This window comes from Lissotriton vulgaris, chromosome 6 (assembly GCF_964263255.1).
Source record: "Lissotriton vulgaris chromosome 6, aLisVul1.2, whole genome shotgun sequence".
NCBI classification, from domain to species: domain Eukaryota; kingdom Metazoa; phylum Chordata; class Amphibia; order Caudata; family Salamandridae; genus Lissotriton; species Lissotriton vulgaris.
The window spans coordinates 1,508,563,903-1,508,579,863 of NC_141694.1; positions in this window are offsets into that span (position 1 = coordinate 1,508,563,903).

Consider the following 15,961-nt stretch of genomic DNA (forward strand, 5'->3'; position numbering starts at 1 on the left):
TGCTTAACACTGTCCTTTGATACTGCCTTACTGCTCGACCACACTACCACAAATAGAGTGAGGTGCTATCTAACTTTACCTCTGCCTAACTTTGGGGATCCACTGGACTCTGTGCACACTATACCCTTACTTTGGTATGGAATATACAGAGCCAACTTCCTACAGTTAGCTGGTGGCTAATCTGGATTTTGATCAGGGTTAAGTCCAGATCCTGGTTTTGCATTAATGTACACATGTAAAAAAAAACAAAAAAAAAACAGTTTTGTATTTGAAATGGTATTCTCCTTTTTTCTGTGCTAATAATTTTGGAAATTCAGCTTCAGTTATCAATAGAGTATATACCATGGATATTCACCCACCAAGCCACTGAAGGCAAAGGCGTCCTTTGCAAACCAGTATCATCAAAGACACTGATGCTATTGTGTAGGCCTGGGCAAAGCACTACGCTACGCTCGTGTAGTTTTCGAAGTTTGCACAACTTCGCACTACCCGAACTGAACGTAGCACAGTGCTAACATGCGTAGCGTAGTGCAGCGGTCATTTTTTGCTAGCTTGCGGTCCTCAATGTCAAATTGGCGACTGCGAGCAAGCAAAATGGCATCCAGGCGAGACTTTTTCCTCGTTCCCGATCAGCAACATCAAGTTGCAGATCGAGAGCGTGGAAAATAAACCTCCCTGCGAGATTCTCAATGTGGGGAGGTCTGGTTTCTCATTGCGTGTGGTTGAGTTTGCTCGCGACCGCTCGCGATGAGAAACTGCCAGTCCGCGTTGAGAAAGCTGCTGCTCGAGGAAAAATCTCCTCGAGCGGTAGAAAACTACAGCTCACATTGTGCAAGATGCCGTTTTCAATGATTGCACAATGCCGGATGCTTGTCCGCACTGTGCAATCATTGAAAACGGCATCTTGCACAGTGCGAACATGCTACTACGCAGTTCGCGTAGTGCTACGCGTAGCTCACGAAGTGAGAAGTGCACTTTGCGTAGCTTCGTGAAGCCCTACTTCGCAAACTACGCCCAGCTCTACTATTGAGCCATCATAGTTTGCACAGAATAAAATACATTTCCATACAGAGTAATACATTTTAAAAACACATTTTAAAATAGATATTCATAAGGGCGCTAGTAAAAACAAAAACCCTGAAGATCTAATATTTACTGAAGATCTGGAGTAGAGTTAAAATATAGTTTAGTAGGCATGTATAATATCTATGCTACCTAAAAATGATAAATAGGTCCAAGCCAACTTGTGAGACCTAGGCGCCAGTGCTAATAGAGGGTGAAGGAATGCCCTTCTATGAGGGGTGTAGAGAGTGCATAATAGAATAAAGTGCTTGATGCTTTGATTTAGTGCCATCACAAGGGTTGGGAGTGAGTGAAAAAAACAAAGTGTCTTGAGTTGGGAAAGCTACCAGTAAGTACATTGTTTTGAGGCGAAACCTGGTCAGCAGAAATCTTTGCCTCTCATGCAGGCTTAGCTGCAAATAAAGTGCAGGCTGTGCTTGGGGCTGTCAATATAACTACACCATTTCAGAGAAATTAGTCGACAAACGTTCCATCAGGGAATGTTGGTAGAAGAGTTCTTTAATTCTAGTGCATATTCTGGAGTGCCCATCCTGGCAAAGCTTGTTTTAATAAATCTGAGCCAAGGTATGTCTAGGCAGTTATCCAGATTCATGCAGTCTACCAGTACTGCCTCGGAGTTATTTCAAAGTCTTACCCAGAGCAACAGGGGCTGTCATTTTATATAATTGCCTAATAGGCCCAGTCCAACTTCCTCATGACAATAAGTATATAGAAGCAGTTTGGGGCACTGACAGCAGGCTCCTTTTAAACCTATTTTCTATTGCTTAAAGAGAGTTACAGTTAATATATCCCCAAGCAAAAGCACCAAAAGAGGCAACTGATATTTGCTTTTAAAAACAGAAATTCTTTGATTAGCTTGTGACCTAATCTTTTAGAAAATCTAAAAACAGCATCAATCGACCTTTGAAATTGCATATCTCTAAAATTCAATAAAAACGTCCAGTTAAAATTCACATCGAAAGGCACACCCAGGTACGTAAAGTGTTTTTTCCCCCCCCAAAGTTCTTCACCTCCAAGCAAAAGTTTTCTTATTTTAGCTATATTTGGACCAAATCTCATTATAAACGATTTAATGCGGTTAGTCTGGAGTCCTAAATTATTCATAAATACATTCAAAGCACCCAGCAGGCTTTGGAGGCAGTTATCTGTTCTTACTATGAGAAGAGCATTGTCTGCGTATAATAACACAGGAATTTGCATGAGTTGGCCCTCGGGATGTCCTTCCCAACATAACACAGATGTTTCCCCAGCCTGTTAATATAAAGTAGAAAAAGGAATGGTGCCAAGACACACCCTTGTCTAACCCTGACACAAGAGGAGTTCTCCTAGGTCACCATTCCTGCTATAACGGACTCTTGCTGATGTGGGCTCGTGAAGCCTGCTGAGGAGTGTGATAATTGCTCCTCCAATCCCCAACTGTGCCATAAGTGACCCTAATTATAGTCAGTCAACTGTGCCAAAGTCAAATTTTAGGTCCATAAAGGCTAGGGGGCGCTAGGTGGCGCACGAGCGGAATGGCCGACATGGTGTGAGGCTCCCGCAGCCTGGCGCGGATGTCCTATAATTATCCTTGCCTCTACGAAGATATTTGCACTGCAATATCGCAGAGTGTGGAGCCAAGCATCTAGGGCACCTGCAAATCAAGTCTGGAGAGATCCGGTGAGGAATGCCACGACTGCAGCCTGCGGAGTGAGGAGCAGAGACGAGTCCCTGCACGGCGTGGAACTGACGGGCAGGCATAGCCAGCACGCAAGTACCGGAGCGCCCACGTGGTGACAAGGCCTCGGCGCCAAGCGGATGATGGCAGAGGTGCAGTGAGTGTCAGCACAGCGGGACGGGGGAGCACATGCTTCCACTGCTACGGAGGGCCACAATAATTACAGAGGGCTATGAGTGTGCGGCTCGGCGGCTCCTGGACCTGGGATTCCACACGGGTGGCGTATCGGCCATAGGTGGCGACCATAGTGCGTATGCGCCTCTGAGGCTGGACTGCGGGGAACGCGGTGCATATGGAGGTGACACTTTGAGGGCTCCACACTAACAGAAACGCTGATATTTGAGGTAGCGCGGCGCTATCGTACAGCTGTAAATCATTGTACTGTGCCCGGTTGTGAAGGCTTGTGACGGTGCTACTCTGGCAGCAGGATAGGGCGATCTACATACAGGAGGATCTGCACTGCTTATTGATCACCTCCCACATGTCCCTCCGAGCTCTGCGGACATAATTGCTGGAACATTGAGGATCCAAAGGCGGGGGTGCTGGCTGTCTGATCTGCACGACTTGGGTGGCATACTGCATAATACACAAGACACACGCTACCTGTCGCCTCCCACCCCCCTGTGACTGACATTGTGCATCCGAATACGGGGGTGCTGGCGGCCTGAACTGCACGTACTGAGTGGCATACTGACCAATACGTTCGACACACGCTGCTTGCCACTCCTCTCCCTCCCCCCCCTGTGACTGGCATAATTGGCTCTCTTGTGATACGCATTGGATGTGCACTGTTGACAAACCATAATGGGCAAGCAAGCCAGATACACGCCAGTCGCGCCTCACCTTCGATGTGAAGAAAGGCCCGCAACAGCCGACCATAGAGGTAGATAATGGCCTAGAGTGCGCATAGCAGGTTTCGCAGCCTGTACCGGGAGATGGCATGCAGGCAATCCTACAAGAAGACAGGGATTTGCGACTATGGCGGATAAGATGGATACCCTATCTACGCGCATGGATGCAATGGTACATAAACTTGATGGCCACGAGATGCGCATTAAGGAGGCCGAACACCGCATATCGGAAACTGAAGATTACACAAACCGCCTCCACAACACGGTTACGCATATGGACAAACTACTCAAAATAATAGCCGTGAAAAATGAAGACATTGAAGCGCGCAGCCGAAGGAATAATATACGCGTGCTAGGCATTCCGGAAAGTACCAACACGGGTAAGATGGAACAGTATATTGAGAAACTGTTGTTGGAGGTGGTGGGTGTGGAACTGTTATCCCCTCACTTCATTGTGAGAGGGCCCATCGCTCTCTTGGACCAAGACCCCCTCCAGGTGGTACCCACCCCTCCCCCCCAACCCCCCCCCCCCGACCTATCATCGCGCGATTATTGAACTATAGGGATCGCGATTTGGCCCTCAGGGTGGCAAGAGAAAAAAAACAGCTGCACTTCGAGGGAGTACCATTCATTATGTAACCGGACTTTACCACACATGTACAAGAGGAACAGCGCAAATTCTTTTCAGTGAAACAAAAACTACGGCAGGCCCAAATCGATCTTCTTTATCCTGCACGCCTTCGGGTAACATATCAAGGCAAACAAATGTTCTATGTCAAGCCTCAGCAAGTTGAAGACTTTTTAAAACAAATTAAGAAACAGAAAGCTTCATCCTCCACACAGGCAGGCTCGCAGTCATCATCTTCGGACTGATGGCTAAATCAACAGCAGGGTATTCGGCGGATGGCTTGTTTGCGGAGGTGGACGCTGCCCTGTGCTGGAACTGACTGCATCTTCAACATATATATTCCATAACACGTTGGGGCACTTGATGGACTGGTCATGAGATTCTCCCTGAGGGGGGACGACAATCGACAGCGACCAGGCACCCCTGAGGCCTACTAGGGGACGTGCTTGAATTCCCAGGCATTCCCTGAACGATGTAGGGTTACCCGTGGACCACCTAGTTGTTTCTTTCCCCCCAATGGGTGATCCCCCTTTGTCTCGCACGAGACCTGGTCACTGACCGTTAAAGTTTGCAGTACTGGTTTGTTTATTGGGTGTAAGGGTGGAGGGTGGGATGTATAGTGCTGGCATGATTGGGATGCTTCAGTGGGTGGGGTTGGTAGGGATTTGGGTGACTGTATATGACAGACAGAATCATGGTTTTATTGCGCTTCTCGTGGTACGAGGTTGTGGCACTGTGTAGCATGGTGCTTTTATAGTCATTACATAACGCAGGGACATGGTGGACAAGGTGGATAGAAGTCAAGCAACATAATATCCTGGAATGTTAGAGGCCTGGGAGACCCCAGAAGCGTAGAAAGATATTAACATATTTAGACCGACAACAGATAAATGTGAAACTGCTTCAGGAAACCCATATAGATCCACGTTCCAGAGCACATTCACCAGCGAGTGGGCGATGGCAGGTTCTTTTCATCATATTCATCTTATGCTCGGGCAGAGTCATCCTGATAAAAAAGCGAACTCCCTGTGCATTGGCGGGTGTGTTAACTGATCCCCGGGGACGTTATGTGATAAAATGGGGGCGCCTAGGTAGGGATTCTGTGACCATAGTTAACTGCTACGGCCCCAATGTCGACACACCTGATTTTTTCACTGTCATATGGGGTAAAGTCGCAAGCATAGGGTCCACACACATAATCTGGGGAGGGGATTTCAACGTTGCCCTCAACCCGGCCCTGGATCGATCTAACACCTCACCTCACCACATCATTACACTAATTCCCAAGCATCCATACAGGGCATAATGGCTGAGGGGGGATTGCTTGATAGTTGGCGTTACATCCACCCACAAGTCAAGGAGGGCACACACTCTACAGCGCACGCTGGAACGTGGGCATGGCTGGACTACTGCCTACACTCCAGAGGATGGGACCACGCAATTCAGAGAGTGCTTCGCCTTGCTAGAACCTTTTCTGATCACTGCCCTGTAAAGCTCATACTCACACTTCCAGGCTACAATACACCTACGCCTAGCTGGTGGCTACCGCCCACTGCCTTATTGGACACGGTATTTCACACTTGGGGAAGAGATACAAGATGCTTTTCTATCAACAATGTGGAGACCATCTGGGAGGCCTTTAAGGTCACAATTAGAGGGTATTGTATGGCAAAGAGTTTTGGTGTACTCCGGGATATACAAAATATGCTCCGAATGCAGGAACAGGACCTAAGAGGACTTGAGGTGCAGATGGGGACTGTGGAGACAGGGCATGTACAGACCGAATTCAGGGAGAAACTGTCCGACTACGAGGATACCGCGGCCCACAAGACAACATTAAGAGGAAGGTATTGGGTGGCCCGGAGATATGGAGGGCGAGCAGCCAAGGAAGGCACTGGCCGAAGTGATCAGGCGCCCACGCTTTTCCACTCATGTCCTGGAAGTTAAAGGGCCAGGGGAGTCAGTCTATAGAGACACACCTGATACACTTAACACCTTTACTTCTCATTATAACACATTGTACACCACGCAACACAGTGGACCCTTGGATCTGGACGACTTTTTGGGGGACATCGCACTAGGGTGGTTAAGTGATACACAGAGGAAGATCTTATGTCTCCCATTTGAGCTGGACGAAATTAAAGAGGCGATAAAACAACTAAAAAATGGGAAAGCGCCAGGCATTCCCGACTTCTTTTTTGAAACCAGCGAAAACACTGGAGACTTGAGATTCCTATAGGCCACTCTCACTCAAAATTGTGATACAAAAATATTGGCCAAATTGTTGGCTAACCGACACACCCTCCTAATGGTTTAACTCATATTACCCAACCAATCAGGATTCGTCCCAGGTAGGGCCACAACTCACAAGCTCTGCACCCTTTTTTCTCCATTACAGAATGTTGCACCCGACTTTCCACTGGCCGCATCTTTTTTAGACGCCACCAAGGCGTTCGATTCGGTGGAGTGGGATTATTTATTTGGAGTTTTACAACGCATGGGCTTTCCTAACCTATTCCTCTCCTGGATTAAGCTACTATATCAGCAGCCTATGGCTAAGGTGTTAATCAATGGTCATCTCTCTCCAGCGTTTCCCATTACCAGGGGCACGCGGCAGGGATGCCCGTTGTCCCCACTCCTATCTGCCATAGCCGTTAAACCACTGGCGTCTAAACTCCGCCAACATCATCGGGATTGTGCGTTCCGTTGCTGTATGTGCCAAACCTTGATATCCCTCTACGTGGACATTACTTTGTATATCAGGAACCCCCAACAAAATATAAACCATATACTGCGGGAATTCCTCATGTTCGGTAGACTATTCGGGATTAACATTAATTTTGGAGTAAATCCCAGTTTTTTCCTCCAACGCCTGCGGTTGATTGATTTGCGCTTTACTTCCCACTACAGTGGTGTGGCACAGACCTACGCTATCGGGGTATCCAGCTGACTGGGGATAGAGAAGCCACCATACACCTTCATTATGGCACAGCTGTCATGAAATTGGCAGACGACGTCACCCGATGGATCTCCCTCCCCCTCTCGTTTGCGGGCCGGACCTCTCTCATCAAAATGGTTGTCCTCCTGCAATTTTGGTACCTCTTCGTGAATATATCCTATCATCCTGGTTCTTATTTTTTTTAAAACCCTTCGCATTGAACTATTGAGACTTTTATTGGAAGGGAAACAGTCACAGCTCCAGTGGTCCATCCTAACAAAGCCCTATGCCCAGGGTGGCTTCAACATACCAGAATTTGAAACTTATTTTCTCAGTGCACAAGCACACTATGTATATTATTGGATTCACCCTCCCAGATACATGCCACAGGTTGCCACGGAGGATTGGCTAGCGGACCCTATTCCATTGTCTCGCCTTCTACATGCCCCTGCTCGGACTCGAGCGACACCGCCTACTACAGTTACTGGCACGGTGGACGCCTGGCATCGCATTATAGACATACTAGACACTCCCCTGCTGTACTCACCATTGCTGCCATTGACCTATCACCCTAGTATACCACTGTTGCAAGAAAAAGGCTTTCATAATCTATGCGCATGGGTCAAGGTCTCTACATGGGGTGATTGTTTCATTTTTTTATGTCAAATCTGTTTATTGGCATTTTCATTTTTTATTAACAGTACAAGGCACAAATATTCATCCAATACATTACTGCAAGTACATTTCGACTATCAATTATGTAAAACGTAGTAGGACTCTTAGGTGCTGCATTGTATTGTGCAAACATTCCCACAGTTAGCAGACGTGCCCGGGTGTATCCGTATTCTAAAAGGGCCTGTGTGACCCAGCCCCAGGTACAGAAATGAGTTATATTTCAAACAGTAAACTCTTAACTTCACTAATTCAACCAAGCACATTGCAACATATTCTTGAGCATAGTCAATGTCCCCCTCCCCCCACTTCCAGAATCCTCCCCAGCCTCCCGTCTCCCCCTCCCTCCACCCACAAAGGAGCCCTCCCCTCGTCCCCACATGTCTCCAACTCCCGGTATTCCCTGCATTGCAGCATCGTGTATTGCACCCAACGAGATGTCATGTATGATGTCTGCTGCGCGTTTCCCCCAGTCAACTGCAGCCCCAACTACTCTTCTGTCATTCCTCTATTGGCGGCAATTCCCACCTACCGTAGGGTGTGAAGCATACGTTCCCAGGATTCTGTCATAGGTTCCCTGCGGAGCCCCACTGTTTCCTCCTACGGTATAGCGGTCCATTCCGCCCTGGCCCATGCCTGAAGGGACAGGGTCCAGGCCTGCGTGCTAGGTTCAAGTTCAAGTGCGGAAATTTGTGTAGCGCACTACTCACCCATAGGGTCTCAAGGAGTTTGAGGGAGGGGGGGTGCTTATTTGTCGAATATCCAAGTTTTTAGTTGCTTTCTGAAGGTGAGGTGGTTTTGTGTAAGTCGGAGGTGGGTGGGGAGGGAATTCCAGGGTTTGGCCTCTAAGTAGGAGAAGGATCTTCCCCCCATGGTGGATTTATTGATGCGTGGAATGGCGGCGAGGGCTTGACTGGACGATCGTAGTTGGCAGGAGGGGGAGTAGAAGGACAGTCGCGTGTTGAGGCAATCGGGTCCTTGGTTGTAGAGGGCTTTGTGTGCGTGGGTGAGGGGGCGGAACTTTATTCTCTTGTTGACGGGGAGCCAATGGAGGTCTTTGAGGTGGCCAGAAATGTGAGCTTTCCGAGGAATGTCCAATATGAGTCTGGCAGAGGCGTTTTGGATTCGTTGGAGTTTTTTCTGTAGTTTGGCTGTGGTTCCGGCGTAAAGGGTGTTTCCGTAATCTAGTCGGCTGGTGACCAGTGCGTGGGTGACTGTCTTTCTTGTTTCGGTGGAGATCCAACTGAAGATTTTTTTGAGCATGCGGAAGATGTTGAAGCAAGATGATGAGACTTCGTTGGCTTGTCTGGTCATCGAGAGGCAGGAGTCTAGGATGAAGCCAAGGTTACGTGCGTGGTTCGTAGGTCTGGGTGCGGTTCCCAGGGCTGGTGGCCACCAAGAGTCGTCCCAGGCGGAGTGGGATGATCCTAAGATGAGGACTTCCGTTTTGTTTTAGGCGGCTGTTCTTCATCCATTCGGCTACGTCTTTCATCCCTTCGTGTAGGTTGGTTTTGGCGGTGTAAGGGTCTTTGGTGAGGGATAGGATCAGCTGACTGTCGTCTGCGTAGGACATGATGTTGAGGTTGTGCTGGCGTGCTATTGATGCGAGGGGGCTCATGTATACGTTGAAGAGGGTGGGACTGAGTGATGATCCTTGTGGTACGCCGCATGTGACTTCGGTGACCTCAGATCTAAAAGGGGGGAGGCGGACTCTCTGGGTTCTTCCGGCGAGGAACGAGATGATCCAATCCAAAGCTTTCCCTCGTATTCCGATGTTGCTGAGGCGTTGTATTAGGGTGCTATGACAGACTGTTTCAAAGGCTGCGGAGAGGTCGAGTAGGATGAGGGCGACTGTTTCTCCGTTGTCCAGTAGCGTTCGGATGTCGTCTGTAGCTGCGATGAGGGCGGTTTCGGTGCTGTGTATGGCTCGGAAGCCGGACTGTGAGGGGTCGAGGGAATTGTTGGATTCAAGGAAGGCGGCAAGCTGACTATTGACGGCTTTCTCAATGACTTTGGAAGGGAATGGGAGGAGTGAGATGGAGCGGTAGTTCTTGAGTTCAGTGGGGTCTGCTGTGGGTTTCTTCAGAAGGGTGCTGAGTTCGGCATGTTTCCAGCTTTCCGGGAAGGTAGCAGAGTTGAAGGAACAGTTGATGACATCGCGGAGATGGGGTGCGATGGAGTTTGCTTTGTTAAAAATGTGGTGGGGACATGGGTCGGTTGGTGATCCTGAGTGGATGGAGTTCACAAGGCGGATGGTGTCTTCGGTGGTGATTGGGTTCCAGGCGCACAGGATGTTAGAGTGCGGTTTTGGTTCGGAGGTGGGAGGGAGGGAATGGTCTACGGTCTGGTTTTCGAAGCTGTTGTGTATATCGGCGATTTTGTTGTAGAAGAATGAGGATGGAGAATCTCAGAGTTCTTGGGATGGAGTGATGTCGTTGGTGCCGGCGGTGGGGTTGGTAAATTCTTTGACGATGTTGAATAGTTCCTTGCTGTTATGGGCATTGTTGTCAAGTCGGTCCATGAATGCTGATTTCTTGGTGGATCGGATCAGTTGGTGGTGTTTGCGGGTGGCGTTCTTGAAGGTGGCCAGGTTTTCAGAGGTTGGGTTTTTTTCTCCAGGGTTTCTCGTGAGTTCGACAGATCTTCTTGGATTTCTTGAGGTCATCGTTGAACCAGGGGGCATTTTTGCTACTTTGTTTGATAGGATGGTTCTTCAGGGGTGCTAGTACGTCGGCGCTGTGGGTGATCTATTGTGTGAGGTTGGTGGCTGCTTGGTTTGGGTTCGATGAAATGACAGGGGAGTTTTGGTGGAGCGAAGTGAAGAGCTGGTCGGTAGTGATTTTGTTCGTTTCTTCGAGGAATAGGACGTGGGGGGGGGGGTTGTGGGTCGTGGTCTTTTTGTAACTGAAATGAACGCAGCTGTGGTCCGTCCAATGGAGGGCTGTGGTGTGATCGAAGGAGATGTGCTTGCTGGAGGTGAAGATAAGGTCGAGCGTGTGTCCGGCAAGGTGGGTGGGGGTGTCGACAAGTTGTTTGAGTCTGAGATTGTTCAGGTTGTCCAGAAGGGAGGTGGTGTTGCTGTCGTTTTTCTTTTCCAAACGAAAGTCAAGGTCTCCTAATAGAATGTAGTTCTCGGAGGTGAGGGTGTGTGGGCTGATGAAGTCAGTGATGTCTTCACTGAATTGTGTGCGGGGTCCTGGTGGTCTGTAGATGAGAGTGCCTCTGAGAGTGGTCTTGGGGTTGGTGTGGATCTGAAAGTGGAGGTGTTCGGCGGTCGCAAGATTATCATCAGAGCTGGTTGTAACGCGGATGGTGTTCTTATGGACGATGGCGATGCCTGCTCCTGTTTCGGATGATCTTGTAGCCGTCCGGGATGGCTATGGCGATGTCGGGTGCTGAAGAGGCGTTCATCCAGGTTTCTGTAAGGAAGGCGACGTCCGGTAAAGTAGTGTTGAGTAGGTTCCAGAGTTCAATGGAGTGTCTGTGGACCGAGGGGGTGTTGAGTAGGATGCACTTTAGAAGGTTGGTGTTGGAGCTCTGTTTGGAGTTTGTGGGATTGGTGTGGGTCCTGATGCAGTCGAATTTGCAAGAGTGGCAGGTGAAGGGTCCATGGGTGTGTCCTGGGGCAGCTTGGTAGCATTGTGGGGTGCAGCGGGGGTTAAGGGCTGAGAGGGTTGCGGCGTCATATGTTATGCGGGTAGAGCGGGATTTGCGGGGACCAGGGGGTCTGGCGCTGGGCGCGGACGGGCGTAGACGGGCTTACCTTTGGCGCACCTTCGGCGCGACCGCTGCGCGTTACCGCTGCGTGCAAAAAGCATCTGACATATGCGGATAGTGGGAGAGGAGGGGCAAGGGCGGAGCAGCTGGGAGGCGGGGGCGAGGTTGGGAGCCGGGCAGGGAGGCACAATAATAAACAACAAAATGGATGGCTGCGAGCCAAAAGCGATAGAGGAATGGGGCACAAGCACTGAAAACGCGAACAGATTGGCAATGGCACCGGCACAATCAGGCACAAGGCAAATAATTAAGGCAAGGCAGCACATCACAGTACAATCATATACAAAGCGCACTTTCGCACAATAGCGCTATTTTACTAATCTATTGTGCAGTCAGGCACTACTGGTAGCGTGAGCAATGCGAGCTTGCAATTATCAATTTAGCAGTCTTTTATGCCGTCTGGCGCTACGATACCACTCAGGGAGCTGGGAGCAGCGTGAGGAGCGACCGCTTTTGATCGGATCAGGACGGTGGATCCCGCGCCTTCGAACCTCTTAGTGAGGAGGCGCACTGCCACCACCAACCCAAAGTCTAAGAACCGGGACAATGCTTTATCTTTCGGGGGCCTCTTAAATAGATGCAGGAGGAATTCAGGCCAGTTGCATGGAATGATGCGCCCAGTACACTGCGCAAGGAGCCTACCGATGTCTTCCCAGTAAGTGCCCAGCCCTGTACATCCCCACAGAATGTGAAGTATGTCAGCGTCCACAGCCTCGCATCTTGGGCAGGACGCGTCCGCCCTGTGAAAATATCTATTAATTAAGGCTGGAGTGAGGTAGGCCCTATTTATTATGTAGACCTAAATTTGGCGAAAACGCATGTTCCGAGGATTCTCACTGGACTCTTGAGGACTTTCTCCCATTCTTTATCGTCAAGGGCCCGCCCCAGATCCTGCTCCCATTTGCTCCGTAATTTGTCCAAGCTTATTGCTGTGTGTGCTCTGTGACACAGCAAACCACTAGGTGCCTCCCCCTTCCCATGACGTGTAGATATTGTATAGTACGGTGCTGCTTGGGCTCTGTCGCGACATCCCATCACCCCTTCGCCATATGAGCCAGGAGGGAGCAGTGCAGCAGGAACCCCCCTGGTGGGAGCCCCTCGTCAGTGATCAGTGTCTCTTATGGTATCAGCTCCCTGTCTCTGTAAAGGTCTCCTAGTGTCTGTATTCCTGCATCATGCCACCTCTCTAGCATGGGACGTGTAAGCCTCCCCCGCCTCCCGGTGAGCCCTCCAGTGGTACCGCCGGCACGTATGGTAAGGTTGCTCGCGTGAGCCGCAGCATCCTGCGGAAGCACTTGTATGCCACCGTCAGCAGCAGCGGGTGGGGCGCACCGAGGCGGCCAATGGGTGAAACAGCATGTGTATTCGCTCCAGTATGTATGGAGGGTCTCTGGTAGCCGTGTCCTCCCTCCCCCTGTCCGCTAACCAGCGGGCAATCCACTGAAGTTGTGCAGATAGTAGTGCTCTAAGCAGAGGGCAGCTAATCCGCCCTGATCAGTGGGGAGGAACAATTTTCGGAGCGCCAGCCGATGCCTGGAGAAATCCCAGATGAAATCACGGAGGACCTTATTTAGAGTGGTAAAAAAGGGAGAGAGAGCTGGCAGAAACAGAGGTAAGTTAGTAAAATAGTATAGCAAGCGCAGGAGCATGACCAATTTGGCCAGGGCTACTCTGCCCGTGGGTGTTAGTGGGAGCGTGGACCAGAAGCCGATCTGCGATCTGAGCGCTGTTACTGCGTGACCTAGGTTCCCATCGAGGAGATCGGCTGGCTGGCGGTAAATCTGAATTCCTAGGTATTTAAATGTGTCCGCCATCCACTGGACTCTTGTGCCTTGACACCTGAACCCCGGGTCCTTCACTCCATCGCTAAACGCAAAGAGGCCCGACTTGCCTGCGTTGACCCGGAGTCCGGAGAGCTCTGCGAAGCTGCTCAGCAAGCGGTCCAGACTTTCCGGGATATTGCTCACATTTCTGACTAATACTAGCAGGTCGTCAGCATAGATCGACACCTGGTGCACGCCGTCCCCCAGTGGAATCCCGACGGCCAGCGTCTGCCGCAGGGCCACAGCCAAGGGCTCCATGGCAGTAGCGGGGACAGCGGGCACCCCTGCTGGGTGCCTCTGCCCACTGCCAATGCCCCCGACACATAGGGTCCCAATCTCACATGGACCACCAGGTTACAGTATAGCAGGTCCACCATCTGTAGGAAATCAGCGTCAAGTTCGTACTTCTCCAGTACTGACTGTAGATACCCCCACTCTAGACTGTCAAATGCATTTTCTAGGTCTAATATTAGGCATCCTGCTTTAGGCCAGCCCCCGTCACTTCCGCTGCTACCCTAAAATACCGCCTAAGGTTCAGTGATGTGAATCGCGTCGGTACGAAGCAGTTTTGGTCTGGGTGTACCAAATGGGGGACAACCGGTGCCAGCCGTTCCGCAAGGATTTTGGCGTAGATTTTGTAATCCACATTCAGCATAGCTAGAGGACGGTACAAGCCTAACTCTGTGGGGTCTTTGCCAGGTTTGGGCAGCAACACCAAAAAGGCCTCTCGTAAAGTGGGTGGGAGCCTGCCCTCGTCAATTGCTGTGTTGTACAGTTGGAGGAGCCAGGGCGCCAGGATCTCTCTGTTGGCCTTGTAATATTCGGCTGGTAGGCCATCTGGACCCGGAGATTTCCATGTTGCCAGGGCCTGAATAGCTTCCCCGACCTCTTCCAGGGTGAGTGGGGCACAGAGTTCCCCGTTCTGGGCGTCAGTGGCAGTGGGCAGCACCACCAGGTCTAGGAACTCATCCAGTGTGTGCCTGGAGCCAATACCCCGGGCCGTGTACAGTTACCTATAATGCGCAGTCAGCGCCTGGAGGATTTTGCGCTGCGTGTAGACCATTTCCCCTCCCCCTGTCCGAATTGCTCCCACCAATGCTCCTCGGTCCGATCGTTGCACCAACCAGGCAAGTAGTCTCCCAGCCCTTAGCATGCGTCCTGGCCATATGCGCCGCGTAATTGTGGCATCTCAGCCGTTCCATCAAGGTCGCATGCTCTCCTCTTAGTTCCCCCCGTTTGACCGAGTGTCTGCCAGCTCCCTCTCGTATCGCAGAAGCTCTAACTCCAGTCTAGTCAGGGAATCGGACACCGTCTTGCGAATATTCCAAGTAGCGCCTATGCAGTGTCCACAGATGGTTGCTTTATGCGCGTCCCATTCCAGCAGGGAATCGGCCGTCGTCTCCGCATTGTCCTCAAAATATGTCAGGATGGCAGTGCCCAGTGAGGAGCGAAACTCTGTGTCCTCAAGGGCGGCCGGCTGCAACCTCCACATGGGTACTGGCGGCCGGTCCGCGTCCCAGCTAATCCGGAATGACAGAGGGTTATGATCTGAGTGCGTTCTACCAAGATTTTCCGTCGCAGCCAAGAGGTGAAGCATTGACTGGGAGCCCACTATACGGTCCAGGCGGACATGCAGGTCATGAACTGCTGAGTAATATGAGTATATTCTATCGGTGGGGTGTTGTACCCGCCAGAGGTCATATATTCCCCAATGGGTAAGCCAGTCTTGCAGCGCCTGTGCATTTGACGCCACTGGTGCAGATCGTAGTGGGGGGAAGAATCGGTCTAGGTGCGTGTCTAATACCATGTTAAAACCTCCGCCTAATAACCATGGAAGTCCCACGTATGGGTGGAGGACTAGATTCAGATTTTCCAGAAATAATTTTTGACCCATGTTGGGGGCGTATAAGGAACCCAGTAGCACCACCTGCCCGTTGAGCTTCCCCTTCGCCAGGGAATACCTTCCCTCCTGATCCACCTGTTTCTTGACATACAAACGGGACTCCAGCTCTTACCCAGATTAGTGTGCGCCCTCTCTACTACAAAATGCGGGGACAGCGTCCCAGGTGGCAGGAGTTCTTGTAGCCACCGCTCTGCGTACTTCTCGGGATTCTTCCCCTCCTCTCCCTCCGGCAGTCCAACCACCCTGACGTTGTTTCGCCGGGAGCGCCCTTCCGCATCCTCAGCACGGTCTTCTAGCACCTGAACCCTATCCACCAGATCTTGCAGTGCTGCGGCATGACTGCGCACCACAGGTTGCAGTTCTTGGACAGACTGGCATTGGACGACTACCGCCTCTGACAGTTTACGGTGATCTGCATGTAGCAGCGTGAAATCAGACGTGACTTTGTCTATCCGCGCTTCAAGGGATGTCTTGGTGTGCGCCAGGGTAGTTCCAATGCGCTCCACCACCGCTAAAACAGTGTCCATCTTGGCTGCCAGCGTCATTGTGAGCTATGAGTCCTCCCTGCT